The 25,951-nt window shown below is 44.2% G+C and overlaps 1 protein-coding gene across 6 annotated transcripts in view; it reads right to left on the bottom strand.

Moving 5' to 3' along the window:
* The window catches only part of HIC2 (HIC ZBTB transcriptional repressor 2), a 74,084-nt gene that overhangs the window by 21,905 nt on the left and 26,228 nt on the right, over positions 1 to 25,951 (bottom strand). The window contains exon 1 of one of the 6 annotated variants that reach the window (XM_063351465.1): positions 22,843 to 22,884. The exons of the other annotated variants lie outside the window; for them this stretch is intronic. The gene's annotated coding sequence lies outside the window, so the exon portion shown is untranslated. Of the gene's footprint in view, positions 1 to 22,842; positions 22,885 to 25,951 lie in introns of those variants that run through there. 6 annotated transcript variants of the gene reach the window in all.

A 25,951-nucleotide genomic window follows, 5' to 3' on the forward strand; every position in this document is an offset into this window, starting at 1 on the left:
AAAAGACTCCTCCAAGAGCAGGAACCAGGCGCTGCCAAGAGAAAGTGAATGAAGGGCTCCAATATTCCTTTCTTTCCCCCCTCTGCACTTACTACCAGCAAATTCTCAACTGATTTATGCCAAATAGACACTCTGAAGATCTCCTTTAAATAAAAAGAGATGCACAGCTAACAGAGCAAAGTCCACTCAGCCGTTCCCAAGCAGAAAACGCTGACAGGGCACAAGGCAGATATGGCTAGTGCAGGATGAAGGAAGGACAAAGGAGAGTGAGCCTCATACATCCCTAAGTCAGCGCAGGGAGAGAGACCCCTTGGCAATTTCAACCTAATTCTTCCCTGAGCCTTGGAGGATACTCCCTGCTGGCCTAAGCAGCTGAAAGAGACAACAAGAAATTTTTTAGGGCAGCAAATGCATTAACGGCATTTTCTGTGTCATATCTTCATGAGTGGCACAAATAATAAAAAGATAAGAGCTACTTGCTTGAGGTACACAAATAATAAAAAGAGAAGAGCTACTTGCTTGAGGTATAGTTCTGCATCACAACAGAAAGGTGCTCTTCAGCATGAATAAGAACTGCCCCCATGCCACCCATCTCATGAAAAGCATCCTGTAGAACTTAACCCGGAGCTGGAGCACCGACAGATGTGAGAAGCTGCCGACCAGCATGCATTGCCTCAGAGGTGGAGGACCACTGGGCCCTGTAGGATCCTCCCTTCTTATTCCTCCTTAACAGCACAAGTGCTCTCATTTTCCAGTGATCAGTCCTTCCATTCGGGCAACAGCTTTTAGGAGAGATTGTGCATGAGCAAGAATGCACGCACCGATCTTGATGAAAAGCCTGATTTATGAGGAATCCACCACATCCATAAGTTATTCCGCTGGTTAATTAATTCAGATTTCCGGGTTTGAGCACATACCAGGTTTGTCTGCTCATCCCTATGGCAGACGGCCCCAGGCATCATGAGCAGCACTCAGGGATGAAGGCAGTGCCAAGCTGAACTTCTGAAGCGGCACAGTTAGAACTTTTTCAGTCCACCTCTGCTTTATAGCCCCTTGAGGGCTGGGTGATGCAGTGAGTTCAATGAACCCAACTCATCGGTCCCATGCAGGTCGAAAGCAAAGCTAAATTCTCACACTTTACATCCCAGTCATCTCTTCATCTCACTGGCCATCTCTGTTCAAATGAATCCAGAATAGGGCCATTCCTTGATACTTCATTCTCAAAAAAATGACAGGACCGCAAAATCCATCTACCCCTAGAAACATGTACGCTTCTTACTACTGGTATTTCTCGTTTTCAAGAGGTCGCAGGTCCATAGCCATAAAAATCAGCATTAACTGCCAGGTGAACTCTCACTCTTTAACCAACTGGGTCTTTTGATTATTGGGCAAACATCTGTTGCAGATGCCACCCTATGTTCTCAGACACCAGGAGTTTAACTGTTAAGCAGTTTCCCATACCCAAGATTTAGCATCTCTATGTTTTCTTTATTCTTTGCCAGCTGCAGTGTTAGTGACTTCCTGGCCAGTTAGCCGTCAGCCTGGTAAGAGCACTTAACGTTACACATTTGTCATGAGATCGTAGAATATACACTGTCATGTCTTTCGTGAGCAACTTGAAACCAAATCACAAGAGCAGATCTGTGTCCCCAGCAGACAAATGGAGGCCCAGCTGTATTTCATAACTGTGAATGTGCACTTCCAGAAACCTTCATACCAAGTAATGCATCTAATGCAGAAACAATTGTTTAAGAAGCCATTAAAGAAAACCCCCACATTCAGTGTAGGAGTTCAATCATTCACTTCATTTTTCCACAAACAAAATTTTCAGACTTTGGGAAAACCAGGTCTCCTTACGAGCAACCTCTGCGTATACGCAGATGGAGTGGTGTGTTCCCATAGGGAGATAATGGCATGCGCATTTTCTTTGAAGACTCAGAAAGTCTGAATTTCTTGTCCATGAGCCTCTGTACAGGCCTCCATCCGAATGCTCAACTCCCATTTAATGCAGCAGAGGTTCTTCCAACCTACAGCTATTTTGTGACATGCCTGTCTTGGGACATAGAATCCTAGACAGCATCCCCTTAAACCAAATGCATTTGTTATATAATTGAAGTTTTGTGGGGGAAAATGGCAAAAATCCTACTGTTATTAAGAAGAAAATTAGTGATCTAGTGCATAGCAATGATTAACCAGCTAGCTGTCCTTTTTTATTGAGGAACCAGACTCATAACTAAGGTGTTTTTTTCTTAAGATAATAATATATAACAAATTATTGGAGAGTTTTGCACAATTTTAACCAGTAGAATTTCAGAGTTCAAATGAATTACAAGCTATTTCACTGTTGGACTGTATGCCTCTAAGGTCGTAATTCATTTTAGTTTTTGGACGTTACAATACCAAACATGTGACCAGGAGTAAAATAAGAAAGAACTCTTCAAGGTTCTCTTTCAGCTTGTATCAAACATACAGAAGACAGGAAAATGGGAAGCCAGGTGCACTTATCTTCAGAGGCACCTCACACACCCTAAAAAGTATGTAAAACATGACAAATTCATAATTCACTTGCCCATTTCAATTTTGGGGGAGGGTATTGGAGGTGAGAGACAGAGGACAGGGAGGAAAAAAAAAGCAAGTGTTACGTTAGTGACTTCATATATGAACACACAGAGGGAGTTTCCCTTGTCTGTGTATCACATCATAGAAAATACCATACCAAAAAAGCCATGGCAATGCCATGCCACCAGCTAAATGTGCTTTTACTTATTTATTTATTCTAATAGCAACGGTAGAGGAAGGGTGGATTTGAATGAAAGTAATTTAAAGCTACCAATTTTAATCTTGTTTTACATAAAGGATGATCAGTGGCTGCTAACTACTAAGCCATATTGATTTGCAACTAAATATAGTCTGCTCTGAATTTGGTATTATTTTTTGCTAAACAGAGAGCTGCACTATCCCCAGTTGAAACATTTATTCTATTTTACAGGTATTTATCCAGCTGACATTTTTCCTCCTTTTATTATTTTAATAAACAGCCAATTAGTTTCATTAGACATTTTATTTTTCTCGTTTGAATTTGCTGCCTGAAAATCTAAAAAGTAACCATCCATCGAGAATTTTCTGATTGCATTTTCTTATCAAGCATACTAGACATTTAAGTCCAACACGTTTAACATTTAAAACAAACCCTGTATTAAACAGAATGTTGTATTAAAGAGAATGCTGTAGCGCACTGACGGTTTAAAACTGAATTCTTCTTGCCTTGTCCTTAAAAATCTAGAGCTATCAGATATTTCCCTCAAGCTACGAGGTATTTGCCTCCTATTCTATCTCTTATTCACCAGCTTCGAAAAGGAAAACAAGCATCCTAAGATTCTTAAGCTTTCATTGTTTCTCAACCAAAATCCCTTACTGCATTAAATAAACTAAAAAAAAAAAAAAATTGCTGCAAAAGCAGCCTCAAGGTCTCCCTGCAAAAGCAACTACATCTGTCAAAAGCCCAGTACTTCCTTACAAACTCATGCTCCTCATACTTAGGGACAGACTTTCTGCAGTTCAGCGTTCTGTCTTTCCTTAAACCTTTGGCAGAAGACGAGTATTGCCAGAATAAAGACAGAGCCAATCTCACTAAGAACCATGAAAATTGTTTAAGGCAGCTATTGTAACTTCAAGCAAGTAATTTTTCCTACTTATTAAGAAGATTGTTCAGTTCAGTAGCTTTTAGCCACTACATCTACGATGCACTTGACTTTTGCTCAATATCCCACAAATTCCTAACATAAAGACTACTAAAACACAAACTGAAGTAAACAATGATGGGGAAAGAGAAACACTTGCACGCCATGAAAGCAAAAGGTACCTATCAATTTCCTGCAGTACGCATTGTGCTTCCCCTGGTGTGGCACACGTACCGAGAGGCTGTGATTCTGTCTGTCCACGTTTTGTTTAGCAATTTATGCTAGAGAGAAATCTTTTTCCCCAAAAAAATCTCAATACACATGCCAAATGTAAAAAGATAATGCTTAATTTGCTATCAGGAAGATGGCAGAGGAACAGGAGACAGACCTTCACCTGGATCAGCCACATTGTTATGTGAAAAGCGCAGAAGAAACAGGTATTCATGAAACACTCCCATGCTACTTACAAATTCGTGTGTGTCTTCACAATCCATGACATTTCGCAAACCATTTCTGCACTAAGTTCCTTATTTGTTTATTCCTTCCTAAGGTAGCACTTCCATTTATAAAATTCACACCTTCATCGCTAGCATAGACCTGCCTGCCTGTCAAGCTTAGGAAACCTGAAATGAAGTCTTTCCTTTTGCCTGCTGCGGCTCAGACCTGGGCAACCTGCTACTGCTTCTGCAGCCCCCGCAGAAGGTCCATGTTATTTCTTGAAAGCAAACACTTCATTAAGTGATGAGGCACAGCTATGAGCTCGCATGCTGCCTTCTTGCAATAATGTGTGTACACTTACATGAAAGAGTAAAAAGCAATAAAAAGTCAATACATTTACTGTGGCTGCATGAAGGTCAAAGCAAAATGAACCATTTGTTCTTAAAGTCAGGAGACGCTCATCCTGTGAGGAGGTCTGCCTAACAGTTTTCAGTACGTAAAACAAATGCAAATTTCACCTGATTATCCAATGGTTGCTAGCAGGCTAACGGTGACTCATATTGCCACCGACAGAACACACCTCAGTTACATTTAGAGCGAGACCTGTTGCGCTTCAGCCAATCTAACCGCAGTCTTAACCTGCAGGGGTGCACCATGCATGTAGCTACTGGTTTCTAAATGGTGGAGGATCCTCTTCAAGCTCAGCCATGACTGCTGGTTAACCATCCAGTAATCCGTCTGACGTGATTACAACGGGAGAAGTAGTAGTAGTGTATGTAGTATGTAGTATGTAGTAGTGTATGTAGTATGTAGTATGTAGTAGTATGAGACGCAGCGTCCTGGTCCTACGTCGTGCTGGACAACTTTCATATGTGTAACTTGGACATTGAGAGAATCTCCCTGGATAATTTACCAGTATTGGTGGATTTCAAGTTGTGGATAGATAGCAAACATGCAGAACGAATTGCTGCATTCTTACAGGTTTTTAAAAAAAGAAAGTCTGGATGCATTGAAGGGATAAAGCCAATAAAACCTTTTTGCTCCTTGCTATAAACATCAGTTGTTTTGCTGGTGTGAGGGGAGAAGCAAGTAGGGGAAGTACAACTACACCTCCCTCTTTTAAAAGGAAGATGACTTGGTACATCAGAAATAGCCTAATAATAACACTACTTCCCTTACCTAATAAAGTTCCTTGCCCAGTATTAGGACAGTAACCTTTCAGTAGCGTTTCAGCCACGTCAAAAGGCAATTTGAAAAAATAATGTAGGGTCTTGATGTTTAAACAAGCTTTTCCAGCAATTACTTGCTAATAGCATCCAGAGGCTCCAAGTAAGAAGCATGACCCATCATCCCAAGCAATTTATAGTAGCAATACGTAGAGCGAGGCAGAGGATTTGAAGGGAGGGAAAACACTGGGGGCAGGGAGAGGGAGAAGAGTTAAAAACCACAAGTAAGATTGCTAAGTATATCCAACATCTGAAAACTGGAATAAAAGCCAATGCCATGCAACCAAAGCTCTCTGGAATACAAACTTTAAAAAAAAAAAAAGAAAAAGAAAAAAGTCATTACGTCCTTGTTTGCCCAATCAGATCAGACCCCACAGCTTCCCTGCAGCCTGTGCTTTAGAGAGCTCCAGCCTTTTGCTACCCCTTTGGCAGCCTTGTGCCCTGGCGTGCTGAGGTGTGCCGTGCAATGACAGCTGACAGGCACAAGCTCATTTGCCCCAGGGCTGCCTGGCACATGAACTCAGAAGGGCTCTGAGCCGGAAATCTCCCAAGCGAAGAAGGAAACTCTCACTATTTTGCCTAGAAAACCCTCTTGTAGCCTTCCTCCAGGGAGCAGAGCCACGTTGTTTGTAAGGTGCGTTATTCGCACTTGTGCTGCAGCCCATGCTCCTCCTCAGGGCAGGGGAATGCCACGCTGCAGCGAGCGAGCTCCCAGGTTCACGTGGAAGCATTCCAAGCTACTCAGCTTCTGACAGCTCTCCAACTGCTCTTCCACACTGTATTGCTTTATGTTACATTGCTTTCCCTGCCAGGAGGCACTGCTGTATTACAGTACAATTGTCTAGCAAAACGTAAAACTGATTTTTTCACCTCCCAAATACCAACTGACTGTTGCAGTCACAACTATAAGCCCCGCTCTGTAGTAGACTTTCCTGCTTTTGTGGATATACAAGAGATTTTAGTATCTTGCCTCCTCTTCAGCCTCCTTCCCAAAGCTCTTCCCTCCCTCTCATCCTCCCCAGCCCTTTCCGTGGAGGGCAGCCACCCTCAGCTTCCAGCCCAAGGTGTCACTACTACTCAAATTAAAATGCCTAAGCCAGCTTGTTAGGTGCATTATCAGGCAACCTGACTGACTGCGGCCAAACACAGAAAGTGAGAAAAATAACTAGAAACATTGTAGTGACTCACAGCTTCATTAACAATCTCAGCTTTTTGTTAAGTCAGAATTTTAACAAAGAAAGAGGCATTTTATAACACATTTTTAAGGTATTAGGAGGCATTTGGCTTCTAATTCTCTTGATTTCAGTGTGCTTTACATTACTTGTGGGCTGCAAGGCAAAACTAGTTCCCTGCGCTGTAGCTAATTTCCTTTCTTTTTGAACTATAAAAATAGCTGTATTATAAAAGCAAAGGTCTAGCTCTCTGTCTGTTCTTCAGGAGTAGCCAGAATACGGAGGAAAAGCAGTGAAATAGAGTACAGTCTCACAGTCTTTTCCTTTCTTATACTCTTTGCAATTGTTAAAGATCTCCTGATCCAGAGGTTGCAACTAGGCCATCATTTTTAACAAGAACTTATCTGTCCTTCATCGATTTTTCAATCTGTTTAGACTTCTGCTATCCATAACACCATTCAGCAATGAGTTTCACATGGTAAGTGCTGCTCGACAGAGTGCCTCCTCTCTGCCTGCTTTGAGTCAATTTAGTTAACACAGGAACCATGAAGAATCACTCCCTACTCTGCTTCCACACCCCATTCATGACAGTACAAAACACCTGCAATTTTTGTAATAGTCATCTCTTCTCCACAGCAAAGAGAGCAATCATGTTGACTGAGACCCATCTTTGGTGGTCTTCTCTGGACCTTCCCTAGTCCTCCACTACCTTCAAAAGGTGGTAATCAGAACTGCACAGTGGTTAAGATACTGGCGCACCATGAATTTACATAGCAGCATACTGATGGTTTCTATTCGGTTTACCAGCTTGGGTAAACATCCAGAGAGTTTGCTGGTTCTTCAGGGAGCGTAGTGTTTCTTCCCAGTTGGCCATTAGTCTCTCTGCAAGAACTTTTTGGGGACTCACTTCAGATAGTGCTCTTAAGTAGTCTGCTGAGGCAACAGGTGAAATTTTTCCTCTCCCAACAACTGCTGCCACAGATCTCTCAATTTTTTTGACCCAATTCAAGGCAGTCAAACTCTCACGTTTCAAATCCCTGCCATTTCCACTCCCCCCTCCAAAGACTTCCCAAGAGCACGGCAGCTGGCAGCCGCTCAAAGCTGACGGACACTTCCTTTCACCCATACACCCAGTGAGAAGTCCCACAAACCAGAGAAGCAGAAAGTACATGATTCTCCCCAGCAAGACAGGAGAAGCATTATTGCATTAAAATCTATACCAACCAACCCAGAAAACTTTCTTAAGCCTACCCTGGCGAATATCCCAGTCTTAAGAAATATCCTAGACGTCCCCATGTGAGTGACTGTCCTGAAGGATCAGTCAGGCTCAGCACCGTGGTACACCATTCACTGCCTCATGAGCCCCTGCTAGTCCCAAGAGACACGCTTCACCAAATAGAGCTGCTCCATATAATTGCTTGGCTTGTCTCCCCTCTCTTAGCTGAGCTACCATGGTTCCAAAAGCCCTTAAAATAAGTGACAGGTATGCTTGCAGATTAAAATCCATCTACCTGGGTAATGCGATGTGCATCACTTGTCCAGCACTGCCAGTCACAGTGCTCAGATGCAGCTTCTTGATGCTTCTTAGCAGCCACTCAAATACTGCCGAATTAGCAAACGGTGGGAGAAACAGAAGTTTGATTGACCCCAATTTCAGAATTTCTGGGAAGCAGCTGTAACGCACCATAAGAAAGATAACACAAAAAAAAGTTATGAGCTGAAACACTATCTCGGCACACCTGACCAGAAAACTGAGCAGGCAATTTGGGCGCAGGCTCCTGTGAACATGCAGTTAACAAAAGTAGCTGAAGAGAGTTTACCAAAGTAATAGCACAGACACATTTCACTTCCATAGTTACAAGCCTCTGAATTTGAATGAGCAAACTATAGAAATAACAACCTTTGAACGTCAACAAAACTCTACTACTACCCATGAGCGTAAGATGGCATGCAAAAGCTGGACGAATAATGTAAGCCGGTTGAAAACCTAAAGCATATTGAAATCTAAACCTTCCTTCTGGATATCTCATTTTCTGAACATTTTTGCATACAGTGCCTGCAAAAATAACACTGGGTGTGTTAGGTACTGAGGAGAAGAGTCCCTTTCCTTCTGTTTCCTAAGGAAAATAACGTGGGATAGAATATCACTTTTACTCAATAGGATGAGAAATTCCACGAAATCCCTTGCTGGAGCTCTGACATAAAGGCAATTCAGAAAGTCAGCCAGAGACTTGTCCGCATCCATCGCCATTGCTTTCCAAGACTAGAATGAGAAAAAGTCGCGTTTAAATTCTGCACTCAGCCTCAAACGTTAGTCACCTCAATTCTCTCTTTTGAAATATACACACACTACGTACACACACACCACGTATTTATACACACACACACATAAATCACTTCTGGTGTTTCTTCTGAAATCCCTAGTCTGACTCTTCTTGAAGTGCTGCATCTAACAGATGGCTTCCGCAGTTATTTTACCCCCTGTATTGTAAAATCCTGCCCTCCAACGAGAGATCAGAACCAGCTAGGAGCTTGAATACAGAAAACACAACAGTCTGCTCACAATGAGCAGAAGAATTATCATTGTAACGCAGTTTACAAAAAGCATCTTAAACACTATTACAAGAAGGTGGCAGCCTGTACAGAGCTACGCCGGTCAGGAAAAAAGTTTGAGTCCCAGGGCTAGTTACGTGCTGCTCTCGGGGCGGGTGTGCGCACACAGGTATGGAAGCAGTTAGTATCTCTGCCACGCACTGGACTCCTGTCCAGGCCTTGTGCTACAAAAAGTCAACATGTACTGTTTGCTCACATCCCCTTTCTTTGGTAACCAATTGAGAACATGTTACTTAGCTTTAGCATGAGCCAAGAAAACGCATTTCTTCGTAGTCTAAAAACATCTAGTTCCAACTCAACTGGTTTCAGAGAAGATTTAGCCAAGAAGAATGAGAATGCCCTCCTCCAGATAGATGTTCTGGGCTCTTGTGGGCATAACTCTCCCAGCAGGACTTGACAATTGAGAATGTTATTGTAGAAAATGCATTTAAGCCCATTTCTGTTAATATGGTCCTCTCCCAGTTGAGACCAGAGGATCTTTGTACACGTGGTATCCTCGGCATTTATCCTGCCATCGTTCCAGAAGCAGAACTATTACTGCTGAGGAAATTTACCCGAAGTAAGGGAATGGGCTCTTCTTCTAAGCCACATAAAGAGGACAATGGGTGAATTTACTTTGCAATTTGAGAAGAGTACTTCTTATCATCTGGGACATTTGCATAAAACAGCTTCCTCAGTTTTTGGTTTAATGAATAAAGGAATCAGATCTTCCAGTGCATATTCCAAGTAACCACAAAGATTTGCAACGTGAAACAGCTATATCTGGTGCTCTCTCCATACCCGCCACCTACAATAAACATTTCTCAAGTGATCATCTGGGAGAGCTGAACGTGGGCAGAGCTCAATGCCTAGACAAGTTGACTCTTCAAGGAGAAATTCGGACAACACGGCGCTGAAAGTCTTGGAGATACTTTACAGTCACTTCACTATGTTCATTTTTTCCTCACACCAATGTTCTTAAGATTTTGCTAGCAAGCTGGTCATTTTTCTGCTGTATCAAATTTCTTGATACCTACCTTGGGAGAAAATTGAGTTGATACAATAACATTTGCATGGCACATTTCTTCGTGCTGTGCAAAAAGTCAAGTGAAGAAACTTGCCCCAAAGTCACAATGGCAGCTGCAGAGCTGAGGGGGGATCCCCATCTTCACGCCCATAACTCCTTGTCATTTTGCAACTAAAGAAAAGCACAGCCAACAGATGAATGACAAACCTGCACAGCAATCTGGCTTCAACCGCTTGACCTAAAGCTACTCCTTACAGTCAGTGGCAGAATCACGTCCATCTCCTCTGGGGTCAAGCCGAGAGCCACCCAGCATCATACCCTGGTGACAGCTACAACCCATGATCTATCCACGGCGTTAGGCAGAAAGTGGTATCCAAGGTACCTATCGTGGCAACATCTAAATGCAAGTATCAGAGCCCTTTACAGACAAAAAGGTCTTTGCCCCAGGCTGTTTAAAATTTGCATGTTCCTGTGTAGCACCGAAGATAGCAGCAATGGTGATTCATTAAGATAATGATTTAAGTAGGAGGCTTAAGAAAGTCAGGGTGGATTAACATCCAAAGGGCTGCAGTTGAAGCTTCTCCACGCCAGGATGGCACCTCCCCTGCCTCCAAAAATCTGGAGAACTATGAATTAACCACAACTATTACCGCAACTACAATGCATTAAAGCCCAAGAGCACCATCTCTACTCCAGCCCATCCTTCTTGGCAAGGCTGAGCACAAAATGTTATGCTGCGGGAAAATTTTCATGGCATTATAAATTATCGGCTATCCCTTTATTTGATTAGTTTGTTAGCGTAGGTTCTCCTCAAAAAAAGATTGTGCATAGTTATTTTCAACTAATTTTCTGTCCACCTTAGAAACAATACAAGTTTTCCTGCAACCAGTTGTCTTTTCCCACTATTGAATAATCGGATGGGTTTGATAAATTGATTGCTTCCCACGTAATAATCTAAATATACATATTGAAAAAAAGCACACAAGTCCTTTCCACACCCCAAGATTTAATCAAATTGTAATTAGTTACAAGTCGAAACATGCATTCTGTCCATAACACAGGGTTAATGCTCAGACAGTAACAGGCAGCTCATACTTCATCCCTGCTGAAAAAAAGAGGCCTTTGTATCGTGATTTTGATATAACACTCCGGCTGCCTGCACACCTCTAGAAGGCAACAGTTCTGCTATGCCTCTGCTCACTCATGACAGTTGCAGTAGGGCACCCCGGCGTATATCGCCCCACTGACCACTGGCTGCGCTTGGTCTGAACACGCTCTAGGCACTCTGTCCCATGCTGACTCAGTACAGAATAGCCTCCCGGAATGCAATGACAGAAAGGAAGGGTTTGTCTTGAAAAGGCATTATTCCAGAACAGCTATTCCTTCATAACTATTCCCAATCGCCTCTTTGTTAGGATGATGAAGTTAATTGGGAATAGCTCTTCCACTCAGATCTGTAACTCACCTTGGTCTGAATCAATGGCCCTGTTCAGATGAGCCCTTAGCACAGTGTCATACAATCATAGCAATAGCTTCATCAATAAAAACAGACGCATAGTTGCAATGAAAGTAGAGCTGCTGCATGGACACATCTCAGCCGAGTTTGTTGTAAGCTGGGCAGATAACAGGATCAAGAAATATGCAAAAAAACCCCAAACTCGTTCCTATAATGTTAGATGTTCTGAGTACTGCATGTGACATTTTGTACTTCGCAAGTCTCTGGATCTGCTTTGTTCAAACTTGGTTTATTCCTTAGATATATGGAGACCTTAACAGCAGGGAAATTTTGAGTTCTGTAGCTTCTTTGTTTATTAAGTTCTTAGCTTGCAAGATTTCTCATCCAAAAAGGGCTGAGAAAGTACCTGGCACATCTTGGATTCTTATTGAATACATTATATAAATCAAACGTTTTATGATAAAATTCCACTCCCCCACACCAAACAGATGTAGGTGCAAGTCAAAGAGCCTTGAAAAATTGCACTAAAATTGATTTTGCTCCAGTTTTCCCCAAAGGAAAAAAAACTGTGTGGGGGTTGAGATGAAAACATGGAAAGTTTCAGCTATCATGAACAACTGAAAAGAGAAATGGAGGAAAGACAGAAGCCAAAACTGAACTTCACATTCAGAGTGCATCATTTATATTCTCTACAGTGTTCTAGATTATGGGCATTCCTGGACTTGCACATACAGTGGAAGTCTTTTCCTTGGGCTCATCGCACTTCTAGAGAAAAATGCCAGGCAGCTTAATGCTGGAGCCTCCTCGCCTGCTCAGGGGAAACCACAGAGCAGAGGGAAGGTTCTTTGCTTCATTTCAGATTCCGAGAGGCTAGAAAAGATAGGACCCAACATAGCTGAGGACGTCTGTCACAAAAGTGGGGGGGAAAGTTACTTACAGACACTTATCAAGTCCCGCAGCACAAAAATGTGAGAAAAATCTTGAACACCTACAACTTAAACTATATACAAAGCCATCTCGTTTTGCATGTATTAGAGGGAGGGAACAGAAACAAACCATAGTTTAAGGTTGCTTCTAGGCTGTTAGAATATGGCTTGATCTGCTATACCCGACTCTTAAACATCATCATCTGCATGGTTTTCCACAGCTGAGGTCTGTGCCCAGGCAGCTGGGTTCTGGTGAGGGGCACAGGGCAGAGAGTTTCAGGGGACAGTTCGGTCATTTCCAAGGACGGTACTGGCGTCTCAGAGGAGCTCTCTGACAAAGACAGCACAGAACTCAGTATATTGGGGCAGCATTCAATGGCCAGACCCACAAGACCATTTCTTGTGTCCTTGCAATTCCTTATTCACACCACACCTCCCACGTTCACACTGACAAAGCTGGTCCATCCCGTGCACAGAGTGAATCAGGGATCCTGTGTCAGAAACAGCAGGTGATCCAGCTTGCCATTACCTGATCGCAGTATCTGTGTAACTATCGGTCTTCCTTTGCATATATAGCAATCTTAGTCCACGTATGTAATATTTTATAAGCAACTTCTTTGGGTTCTTTCCACCATAGGAGAGAAAGTTAAGAGAGACAAGACAGAAAGGGGAAAGGGCAATTATAAATATATGCAAGTCAAATAAGGCAAGAAAAATAAAAAAGAAACAAACCACTTCCAGTCTCTCTCTCCAACAAATTCCACACTCTCGTGGTCTCTGGCACCACTTCACAGTAACCCCAGATGTTCACCTGCTCCCACAGCACTAAGAAACAAACAGTGAAACAGGAACAAAGAAGCTCCCACCTAGGCTGACCAGCGTAATGCCCTGACAGTGCATCACGGAGGGAAAACCTTATCATTAAAGCAGAAGAAAAACAAACGAATGCACACACACACAGAGCTCTACTGCTGTGCGCTATTAGCATCTTCCCCATTTTCTATACGCATCTAATATCAGGAGATTTATATTCAGGCCAAAAGCTCATGCTGGCAGGAGAGGAAAGTACTTCGGAGAAGAGAGGGGAAGGAAAAAAAAAAGCCTACAGTTTCTTGGCTTGTGATCAGCAGGCTGGATGCATTCTGTGGAACTAGGCCAAAGTGTTAGTTATTATATTCAAGAGAACATCTGAATCCCAGCTCAAGGGAGCAGAGTTTGCGGCTCTCATTTATGCTGTATATCAATTGAATATCAAACCACATTTTCCGCCTTCTGAATAATAAAGCTTAATAGTTTGGGACTCCCATATGGTCTATTGTTAAAATATTTCCAAACACTGGCTGCTGTTTTATTTCTGAAGGAAAGATTCTCTTTCGTCTTCAAGCTTTACTTATTTAAAAGATGCTTGTAGCAAAAGCTAAATATATTCAACTTTTAAATATTTCCAGAGTTTTAAGAAGGGATGAAAAATGAGGGGATAAGGAAAAGCGAATAAATTTTGAAATTGGCTTTTTTTAATGTCACATGCAAATGTTTGTTCCAGGCAGAAGCAGCTGGTGCCACCAGGCTCTGCTGTTCAGAACAGGGGGTGCAGAAGCTTTCAGAAACCATGAGCTGCCCTAACAAAGGAGGACCACACAGACTCAAACCATTCACAAAAGGACTCAGGCCGATTATTTGACTATTACTTACAAGGAAGCTTGGCCAGTAACATAGGCAATAAATACTGGAGAAACCTGTTCTGCGCATAACACAGGTTTGTCTTTTCACAAGTCCTGCTCTCTAATTAGCTACTCATTCCTGGAGGGCATTGCTGATGGATGGAGTGTATCAATTTGGTATATTTAAAAAAAAAAAAGTTAAGAAACCTGTTAAATAATAAAAGCATCAGCATAATAAACAGTCACTAGCGCTCCTTCACAGTAAAACCAGAAAAGAGTATTCCTGTTCTTTCTACATTGAGACAAAGAGCTAGCGGCAGAGAGATTCTCTGCCTTGCTAGGGCTGCAGCGCCCTGCTCAAAGCCCGAGCAGGAACTGAGAAATGCTCCTCTTTTGGTCCTGCGTTCACCCCCGTCTGACCAGCACGGAAGGACCCAGCTGCTCAGCGAGCAGAAGTGAAACACACCGCGCTGCCCGGTTGTGCGCTGGTGTGAGCGTCGCCCGGCTCTTGCCCTCCCCATGAAGTGCTGCAGGCTCTGACAGCAGCCGGCTGCGGCACCAGCTCGGTCCCCTGGTCACGCCGAAAGCGGGAGGTGCTGAGCGAGGCGCAGCCACCAGCACAACACGGCACAGAAACGTAGCAGTTCCTACGGCCCAGGGAGCTGAGCAGAAGCTTCTGCTCTCTCCTCACTCTTCTGCTCTAGCCCTCACTGCTGCTTCCGATTCCCTCTCCTACCTCCCTCCTCCTGCCTGGGCGATCCCCTCCCCTCCATCACCCATCTGCCCCACCGTGGCCTGCTCTGCCCCAGCGTATAGGTTTTCAGAGTCAGCTCTCCTAACCCTGAAACTGGTTGCTCAAACTCATCAGATGCCTTCTCCCCAGAAAGGAAGAAATTCCAGTATTTCAACATTCACTTTCATCCCAATTCAGGGAGAAAAACTGAAATTGCAGACTCTTTGTAGAACGGAAGTTCACAAGTTTAAAAAAAAAAAAGAAAAGAGAACCCTATTTGTGAACACCAGTGCATTGTGTGTCATTTGAAATGGAATATTTTTACCTTACTGAAACCAAAGTTGGTTCATTTTGGTTTGGTGACCTGACCCGACAAATTTTGTTCTGAGTCAGTACAGTATTGAACTGACTTTATTCCCACAATGCTGCACTGCCGCAGACCCTGCAGTCTGGCAGCCTGATAACCCTGGTCTCGCTTCTGGGTCAGGCTCCTGGCTGGAAGGCAGTTCCCACAGCACGCACCGAGGCGTCCCATGGCACCGCACGGTCTCCAGGAGAGCTGTAGGGTCATATGGGAAGGCCAAGGCCCTTGGGGTCCAGCAGAAGAGGACGGGTACATCAGCCAACAGCTCTCTGAGCACCAAGGACTGCCCGGAACCCAAGACAATGTTTTGAAGCAATTCTGAGTGAAGCCTTTCAGACCAGTTAAAGAAAAGCAAAACAAAGAGGTATTCTCATTCAGATAATGTAGATGGGTTAATGTAATATTTCTGGTAAAAAGCTAGTTTATTAATTTTACAAGTGATCAGAAATCTAGAATTGGGCTTTTCTAGGAAAAAAAAAAGTCTCTATTTTAAAGAAACTGTATTCTTCCCTGAAAAAGCCACTCCAAAAAAAACCTCAAATCAGTCTCTTACTGACCACAGCAGCATTCTTACAAACTATCTTAAAAATAACACAGTGAACAAAGCTCACTCTTACAGAAAGTTCCCCAGCAGGGAACATGTAGCAATATTGTCACCCCTCTGCCTCCCACATAGCTGCTGCCGTGACCCAAGGACTGTAGAATTAAGGTCATCAGCCAAGTATAAGGACTAGTTTAGAGTCTGAAAGTACTGAACGAGGGGTTTTGCAACAGATGTCTGAATGGTCCGTCCCGCGCTGCTTCTGGCCGAGGCACCAACACAGCTTTTATGATAGTTGGGTAGAAGCAAGTGCTGGTGGAGCAGGTGAAGGCTCCACGTTCTGCCCCAAACATTAGGGATGCCACCAAATCATGCTGAGGAAACAGCTCTTAAAACAAGTAGAGAGGACGCAGTGGGAGGATTAGCGTGCATTCGCAGAAAGCTATTTTAGCAGTTTTCCTGTAGGCTCTATAATGCTTCTCTGGTAACGTGTATTCTTACCCGTAGGTCTGTGTATCTGAGAGAAGGTGGAGTGCATGTGCCTGTATGGTTTTGATTTACTTCAGAAAAAAAGAAAAAGGAGAAACACTTAGGCTGTAGTTTCAGTGTTGGAAACTGCAATAAACCTCTCTTTTTAAACCCCATAACCTTGTGACTGTTTTATAGTTATAAGGAATCATAACCAGAGAAAGATTTAGCCTAACAGTGATCTGCCCTCAAAAACATTAATCTGTCACGTCTAATAGAGGGGGAATAAGGAGACGAACCTTTCCTCTCAAGTAATTCAAACAGATGGCGCATGGCTTTGGTGGGAACTTAACTGTAAGTTGCCCCTGTAACAAGGGTAAATTTGGCAATGCTGCACACCCAAAGACGCTGTTTACGAGTCAGTGTGAAAAATATCTCTGCATGATTTCCTTGTGTTTTAAAACCTGAATTCTCTATGATCGTATCTCACCACTTTTGTGGTTGACACATCCAACCAGCTTTTCACCCGCTTTTTCACCCCCCTTATGCCAGTAAGATTCTTTCTTTTTGTTTGCTATTTTTTCCTCTTCTCAAAGTAATTCTTTACTTTTGAAGGATCAGCAGAAGATAATCAAGTGCATCATGCCAACATGTTAAAGCACAGGTTTCTATCAATATTTCAAATACAGCTTTGTTTGTCTGGGCTCCTAGTAGCTTCTTTCTTACCCCGAAAAGCAGACAGAAGTCTTCAGGTTAGTTTCTCTTTTCTTTCCTTCTCCTTGCCTTATATGGGAAATAAACGGTTTATTTTCTTTCCTTTCCTTCTCTCTTCTTCGTCTAAACCTCAATCCTCAACTTCTAGTTTTATCATGCAAGTTCTCTCCCTCCTTCTATTATCCACTGTGTTTCTCCAGACACACAGTAAAAAGCATTTCTGTATCGCCTTGCTCTGGATTCCTTCCTCTCCTCCAGAGAAGCAACAAATGGCTCCTGGGACACTTTGCTCCGTTTCCTCTCTTGGAAGAAAGCCAAAGCTTGCTCAACTCTCTTTTTCTCAGGTCTGCCATTCAGCCCACTAACCTATCCCCATCTTCCACCCACACTGAACAAGCCGTAAGGCTTCCAAACTTGTCTGAAGAGCTTAATCCTAAATTCAGCTTGATGTCCTATAAGAAACCAGACATGAAACCAATACCAATGCTTAAGAGTTCTCATGATATCCCAAAGCAGGTGAAGACCATTATTGTCGGATTCCTAGCGTGCATCAAGGCCGACAGGGAGCACTGAAAGATACGGGGCAGCAAGAGACCAAATTCACATGCAGTGGGAGTCCCAGCAGAGTACACTGAATTCAGAGGAGCAGTAAACTTAGACACTGGTTTTCCAGACCGGTCAGGGGAGGACTGGTATTAGAAGACCCGAGGGTAACCCCCAGATTACCCTTCAACACGCTCACAGGGAGCAAATGTCACTTTGCATGGTGAAGCACGCCAGCCAGAGAGCATGCTTTATGTTTCATGTTAATGAGTATTAGCATGGAACCCCACTTCCTTCCCCTCCCTGCTTTTGATATAATTAAGGACTAGAATGAGCATTTTGTTTCAGTCTACAACAGCAACAGACTGCAGCACAGCGGAATAACAGGGAAGGGAGAGAATGACAAAAAAAAATACCCAGGTGGCAGACACTTACTGCTCTGACCACTGCACGAAATGAAGGCTCGAGTGCACATTTTTGCCTGATTGCATAGCTGTCTCTGCTACCCATCTAATCTGCTTAGAAAACTGGTTTTGAAGGATATGGTTCAGACATACCACTCGCATGGGGGGGCGGTGGGGGGAGTGATGAGGGGGGAAAAAAGTGCTGCAGCTGCAAAAGATAAAATAGAGACAACTAATTTTCTCAGAGGTTGCAACACAACCTCTCCCCCTCCTCCACATGCAGTTACTGCACTGGCAGGATGAGCTGGAGATTCTCCAGCGTAAGCAAGAAGGCACAATGAGGTGTGCAGGCCCTTCTCCACCCCGATACCCACAGCCCTTGGGGGTACCACAGAGAGCAAAGGCTGACAGCCCAGCCGCTCGAAGGGCGGTGGTGACATTCCTCCGCCTGCTCATTTCAGTTGCATTACCACTTTTCAGAGGGGGACGTGAGAAACGCACATTGTTAGATGTCATGCGAAGACAATAATGAGCGTAAGGGAGTCGCAGACTCCTGCTGTACCAATTGGTGGCTGGTTTCTGAACTCTCATTGTGTGATCCGATTTCTCCTGTCATCCAAGCCGTTTTGCAAACTCCAAGCATACGTTCATTTAAGCCATGTGTCCCGAAATCTAAACAGCTGAAGGTGATGGGAGGGGTAGGGAGAGAGGAGAACCTCTGGATTTCTGGTGACAGTGGCTAAAATACGCATTTGCACAAGGAAGTCTCACTTTAGACAGTCACTTAGCAAAACAACTACAGCTGCTGACAGGCCAGAGGTACAGTTTCAAGTGACCATCAGACATAAAATAGGCCAAATAAATTACTGCAGTCTAAAGGGAGTAGGTGCGTGTGCTCCCACAAATGTAACAGACGTAACAAATGGATTACCAATGGGTGCCCCGACGTCAAGATTCCGAGTCCTCATTTCAGTTACGCCGTGGCAGGGACATTACCTAAGATCTAGCACAAGTCAAACGGAAATCAGAGTCTGACCCAGGACGTCAGGGCGGCAGCTGCTTTAGTTTTTTCATGCCTACAATTTCAACCCAGTTTGCTTTGTTTCAGGAGTCTAAGCTGCCTTTGGCAGAGGGGCTAGCAGCCTCTGCCAGCTGCCACGTGATCTGCAGGAATGTTTTCTAAATGGAAGTGGGGTTTTATTGAGGTGGTGATGGGGGAGAAGAGGTGGGGGTTGTTTGTGATGAAGGCAGACAGCACAAGAAGTATATTGGCATTTTTTTGTCCCTACCCTCAAAGGTGTATTTTCCTTTATTTCCATTCCCTGCCCACATGTACACTTACCCTCTCCTCTGTGCTCTCCTACACATAGACCCATCTCTTCTTTGAAATTATCAAGAATGCCAGTTCTGGTCTTTGTGGGGTCTTTGAGGAGACATTGCGCGAGTGCTTATTCCCCGACCGAAGTAAAACGCAAGGGTTTTTTACACGTATGTAAATAATTTTTAAGCTTTCCAAATATTAATTGCTTACGGAAATTAAACATCTGCTAACAATAAACTCCCCATACAAATGAGAAGACAGTTTCAGTCTGACTAAAATGCTTTCCCTTGCTAATTTCTAGGAATACTATTTTCTTGTCTTTTACAATGGCAATTTCATTAATTCTCCAATTATCAAAATATTTCAGTCCTTTCTCTTTCATGACAAAGGAGAAGGTCCAGTTCCCATCTCCAACTGAACCTTCAGGGTCCTGCAAGACCAAGTGAGAAACTGGCAGTTATGACCAGCCACGAGAAGTCCTCGGGCACAGACCGACTATGTGGGTTGCGGAGTCCACCTACAGACCTTCTCTCCCCCATGAGTCTGCCGAATTTCCACAAGTGTTATATTACAGAATACATCCGACTGTGGCAACTAGGTACTGCAAATGCAAAGAGGAGCTGAAATGCTGATAACGTGAGAATGCTTAGAATAACTTGATGCCACGGGGAGAGAAGGGGGCCACCGGCTGCATCTGCGTCACACAGGAGGTCAGTCGGTTGGGTAAAAGCCCCCATATGGCTGCTTGGGAGCACAGAGCTAAAAGGGCTTTCACTGCCTGGAGAACTGCGGATCTCCTCCAGCTTCTCATCTCACTCTGTGCAACTTGGTGCAGAAACATAATGAAAAAATTCCAAAACCCCACAGTATTTTATTATATAGGAAAAGCAACTAGTCCTTTGCATGAGTATGTTTTCTGCACTCAGCAATCTTAAAGCATATAGCTACAGTATTTGCCCTCTACCCACTTAAGGGCTGAAAGGCCAGGCCTAGCTCATTCTAGGTCAAATAGCAAGTTCAGCAGCAAAAGATGACCAGGACTTGGTTACATCCAAATCCCATTCAACCCTTCCACGCATTAGACTGAAGAGATGCTAAACACCCTCATGCCATCAAGAATGACTAACGCCCTCCCAGGTCAGCCCGCGATAGAGAACTGTGAACTCGCACATCTCCTTCCTCTGCCTCCCACTCCAGTGTTGTTCCAAAGCCCACTTGATGACATTTTCCTAATCGGCAATTAAACGGTTAATGCTTACATTACAGCAGATGGAACAGGAGTTGCTGCAGGGAAGGTATGCGGAGGGAAGCAGTAGAAAAGAGACAGCAAGGAGGAAAACGAAGGCAGAGAAACAATCCTGAAGGAAAGCAGTTTTCCCACTAAAAGGGGTGATTAGTTGACTAAACAACATAACCCTTAAGACTTTGTCTAGACTAGGATAAAATGCTATATTGTTGAAGGCGTTTGAGAGGCATAGTGTAGGTAAGGCTTGTGGCCTTTGAGCATGTGGTAGCCAAGGTAGAGACTAATTAGGACGTGTTTGCTAACGTGTCTTAATGTTCTACTTTCAAATCCTTGCCCAAGAACTCAAAGCTATGCAAAGCAAAGGTCTCTGATGGTTATAAAAGCAAAGCTACAACACAGTGCAAAGAAATCAGAATGTCGAGGAATCGCTGGAGTCTCACATCCAGCATTTTTCATGCGCTCATTGAATGCCTATGAACGTTTGCATCTTAAAATATTCACCAGCATTTTGCTGGACAACCTGCTATGACATTTTTCTTCTAAAAATCTAATCAAAGCTCCAGATGCCAATAGGCAAAGAGACTACAGGCTAACAGCCTACACTCTTGTGAAACTTTTCCTTTTGCTCCTGTGTTTGCTCAGGGAGATTTGGGAAGGAGGGGGTATGGGGAAAAGCCAAGAGGACGAAGAAAAGTGTGCCCAAGGCCGTAGCAACACCATCATTTTGATAATCCATTACCAGATTTGTAATTAAAATCAAGTCCCACCTCACTAGGCAGACAGATGCATCCACAGAGAACTTGTTCACAGAGTTGTTACAATAAATACCAGGAGAATTACGAATGTTGTAGCTTCTTCTTAACCCTTCCAGCAGTGTTTCAGAGAACTACCTGTCAATTTGGAAGACTGATCGTTTTGCTCTCAGCTTGTTGCAGGCTCTAGGTGTGCCCCTAACCAAATAGGCTTACCACTTAAAAGCTTAATTGCACCTGTGGCTTAAACCTTATCCCAGACAGCACTTGGGAGCATTTGGATTTGGGCGTTTCAGGTGTGGGACTGGGGCCTGCACTCACAAACAAAGCTCGGCGAGTCAGAGTAGGAGCCCCTGGTAAAGCAGACTCTCTATGCCAGGGAGCAAGGGATGAGGACGAAAGAAGTGCTTTTTCCATTTTGATCACATTTATCTGTATTTACATTTCCACAGTCAGGTTTGAGTAATGTCCACCTCCTTGTTTGTGACTAAGGGCAGGTTTCACAGTCTCAGATTTCTTTTCCACAACAAAAAGATCAAAGTTTGAGCCACTTGTGCAACTTAGGTGTTTACAGTGAACTGGTCTAATCGCATGGCAAGCCCTCCCTCCCGTTATCAGTCTCACACTGAGCGAACCTCCTTCATTCCATGTGCACCAGGAAGGGCCGAGAAGAAAGAGCCCACGTCTGGTATGGATTAGAACCCACCATCCCTTCTGTCTGCTCTTACGCAGAAACTAAAATACAGCATGCTAGGGAAGGGTTTGACATGTTCAAGCCAAGATTCATGCAGGCTCTTTTCTGCAGGGCTGACAAGATGTTTCCAGGTTGTATTTTTAAAGAGGCTTTCTAAAGAGCAAGCAAAGGCTGTGTGAAGAACCACAATGAAAGAGTAGGTTCCCTTCACTCATCTTCTCAGTACTGCCTAGGTAGTACGGGCTCATGGTGCATCTTATTGCCGAGGGAAATCTGTGCTGTCTTTCCAAAAGGTACTGGTGAAGGAAAGATAAAGAAATATGGCGTAATAGGAGTCCACGCCTGCAAGCTTCCACATTCCTAATCCCATTCTGTCTCATGCAAGGACACACAAACTTCCTCGGTCTCAGTTCTGTAAGCTATGAAGTGGAGCTAAATTTTAGGGTTTTGTGAAATTGTTTTAATTAATAATTGCAAAGGGCGCATCTTCAGATGGAAGGTATCATATAAATATTAATGAGCTCTGACTACTGGCAGTACGTGTGTCTCTAAGGAATCATAAGCACCACGGATGGATCAAAGAGGGCAGGTACCTCTAAGAGACAGAGTGGTGGGAGTTGGCTCTGTGTTTAACTATATTTTAAAGTAGATTCTCAAGACTGTTGTGGATATTCCCTATCAAGTTACAGCAGCTTTCAATTAAAACTACGCTTTTTCCTTAGGCAAAATTCCACAGTGTACCTTTTAATATTAGCCGGGCACATTTTCACACATGTAGATCTTTCTTCTACATACATGCATTACTAGATCTTCATAAACAGGGGCCAAACCAGCTGGGAAATAAGGATTTTCACTTCGTTCTCATCTAAATAAATGCCCCTTACCTAGTTACATTACCAAACAGCTTCCTGCTGTACTGGTGATGGCGTGGCAAGAAGTGGGACGAGGGCACAGCAGCTGTTTGCTTCGCCGTGGTCATAGGGCAGATGAGCCTGGCAGCACTTCAGACACGGAGCCATCCTTTGTCCTTTGAATGAATGCGGCAGAAAACGCCGCTTCCGTTTTCCCGAGCAGTCGTCTCCCGAGCGAGAGCAGCACAAAGCCTGGCCACGGAGAGGCCCGCGAGAGGCCGGGGGCCCCGCGGGCCGTGAGCGGGTGTCCAGGGCAGGGCAGGGGGCAGCTCCGCGGCCCCCGCAGCCCCCACCCCTCGGGAACGCGGGAGCGCTCCCAAAGAGGTGCTCACATTTGTTTCTCTGAGGGCCCAGCAAACCTGTGCTGCTTTGTTGTTGGGGGTGGTGTTGCTTTGTTGGGTGTTTTTAAAAAACATTAGAAGACGACAGGGGTCATGGACCAAAGGTTTTTTCTTTCCTTGAGGAAAACTCAGTCTCATCAGCTGCCTTCTTGCCTCTCTCAAGCTGTAATACCCCATGGACAGCTTTCTGCCCGTTCCTCGGTGCTTCGTGAGCCAGACGCGGGCCAGCCAGGGGGACCCCGGTGACCCAGCTCCTTCCTGGGGCTGCGTCGCGTTTCCTCAGCAGAGCCAGACTGACGGCCCTCTGTCCCGCTCACCTCAGGCACGGCTCCAGAAGCTCTGCTTTCTGCAGCTGCTGCCAAGGCAGCGCTGTAGCTGCCTCCGGCTTTGTCTGCACTGGGGCAACCAGGACCGATCGCTTAGCGCTGGCAGCAAGAGCAAAAATCCAATGGTGTAGGCATACTCAGTGCGGCCGCAATGGCATCTCTGAGCTGCTCGGAGGGAGTACAGCAAAGAGATGGCATTGAGAATCCTTACCACTTCTTTGTCAAAAGAGGAAGACATTTGGAAGACCTTGATAGCTAGGAAAAAAAATAATTTCCTCCTGGGGTGCCAATAAGAGAAGGGATGTTCACAACATATGGTGAGTGGTGGCCAAAACAATGGTCTAATAACTTGGATCTACTTGCTGTGTTCAGCGTTAAAAGCTTAAGACAGAAAACATGGCTTTGTTTTGATACTAAATAACATAAATCTGGCCACAGTGGCAACAATTTTTAGGCAAGGAACCATGAACCCAAACTAGAGGGACAGGAGGTTAATTTCTTCCCCCGGCCACACCAGGGAATTTTACACCTCTCTATGAATAATGTTTTTATAGCAAACCCAGGCATCAGTCCTAGCAAATACCTCTCTGTAAACTCTAGCCCAAAAGAATCACTTTGGAAAAGGTCATACCACCTCCTGTTCCCAGAATTAAGTTAATTAGCACTTCTCCCTCTCTGTATAAGGTCAGGGATCCTCCCACAAAGGAGGTACACAACCAGATTGTTAAAAGATGTATGTATGCCCTCTTAAGCAAACAGGCTTCTTTGTAGTATCACTAAGATTCCCTCTGGTCATCCCTGTAGAAGAACTCTCCATCGGAAGGGAAGCAGACGGGGAGATTAGCATAACCACTGCTTTGCCAGGTACAAGGCGACAGTACAGGTCAACAGGCGTGCTGGTATTTCAGTACCAGGTAGCGATCTCTCTCCATCTGGATGATTTTTATCAGGTTCAGCATCAGTCTTTCATGCAGAATGAAATATTTGTACTATGGAAATGTTTTCGTATTGAATTTGAAAGATTTGCAGTGCTTTTTCCCCTCTGACGCGCTTTGTTTCTTCTTATTCCATCCAGGCGTTTGTGCTACATGTATTATTGAAGTATTTCACTTCCCCTCCATGTGACCAGCTGCGCGCATTGAGAGAAAGTAAATCCAGGTAAGAGCTGCTATCAGTTACATCTAGGTGCAACTGAAGTTTGATCAGCAATGAAGGTCAACGTGCGGTTCTGTATTTTCTGTCTGCAAAAAAGTTACGCGGTTCACTTACTCAAAGAAGGAAGAAACAGCCTAGCCCATACAGGTCTTGGGCACAGAAACAGGTTGCCTGACACAGTACTTACTACTGGTTTACAACAGTAGTTTAAAAACAGAAACCCAAACCCAAGTGTTTAATTACAGACACGTCCATCCTAATCTAACTCTAACATAGCATAAACTCTGCCGGATGCTAAACCCTACTTCTTAAGCTAGGAGCCGTTCTGACAGCCAGCCGTGACGGCGTGCTCTGCGCACAGCCCTGAACCTGCTGAGCAAGAAAGGATTACACGGAGGAGGACAGGCTCCGGCTCCCCGGGCAGAACACTGCTTTGCAGGCCCATAAAAAAGGGTCCAGAGACTCTTTGTGTCAACTCCCTAAACCACAAACCACAGCTAGCCCTCCCTCTGAAGCACTTGCATGCTGCTCCTTGCAAAGCTGGAGCGAGATATTTTGGCATCCAGATCGCCGCCTTCAGGGGCCCACCCACCCCTTTTGGTCTCTCTCCATGCCTTATCACAGACTTGCAGACCCTCTCCCTGGGCAGCAGCAGAAACCGGGGCACATTTGCCTCCGGGTTCGGCACCCTCCTGTTTTACCGTCACCCTGTTCTTCTGACCCAGGGCGCAGCTTACCCACCCTTGCTGGATTACACTGATACCAAGAGTGGGGTAATATGTAGAGAATCCCACGTAAGAAATGCGAAATGGGCAACTCTGGCATTTGAAACAGAACGGGAATTCAGGATGCACTTGGCGTTTCAGTTTTAAACTTTAAAATAAACAAGGCAAAACTGAACTGTAGTAAAGGAATGGCTTATGGGCAGCTCAGACTTGTCCTAGACTTTCAAGCCAGTCATTTCCCATAAATACTCATAATTTTAAACATAAGAAAGGGGGAGAAGAGACAAAACTGAGTCAACTGTTTACTGCCTTTCTGATTCAGAGTCCTCAGCAGATGCAAGACAGAAAATTATTCTAGGAAAAAGTTCCTTTTTATGTATCTGGGACAGCCCCCAAAATTTTTACCAGAGGGGAAGAAGAGGACAAGAACTAAACTGCGAACTTGTCCGCACCCTAGCAGGAATTCACCCATTTTTCACCTCCCACAGGTATCATTAGCATGCTACTGAGAGCAGAAAAAAACGTAGCAAAGATC

This window comes from Chroicocephalus ridibundus, chromosome 13, assembly GCF_963924245.1.
Source record: "Chroicocephalus ridibundus chromosome 13, bChrRid1.1, whole genome shotgun sequence".
Taxonomy (NCBI): Eukaryota; Metazoa; Chordata; class Aves; order Charadriiformes; family Laridae; genus Chroicocephalus; species Chroicocephalus ridibundus.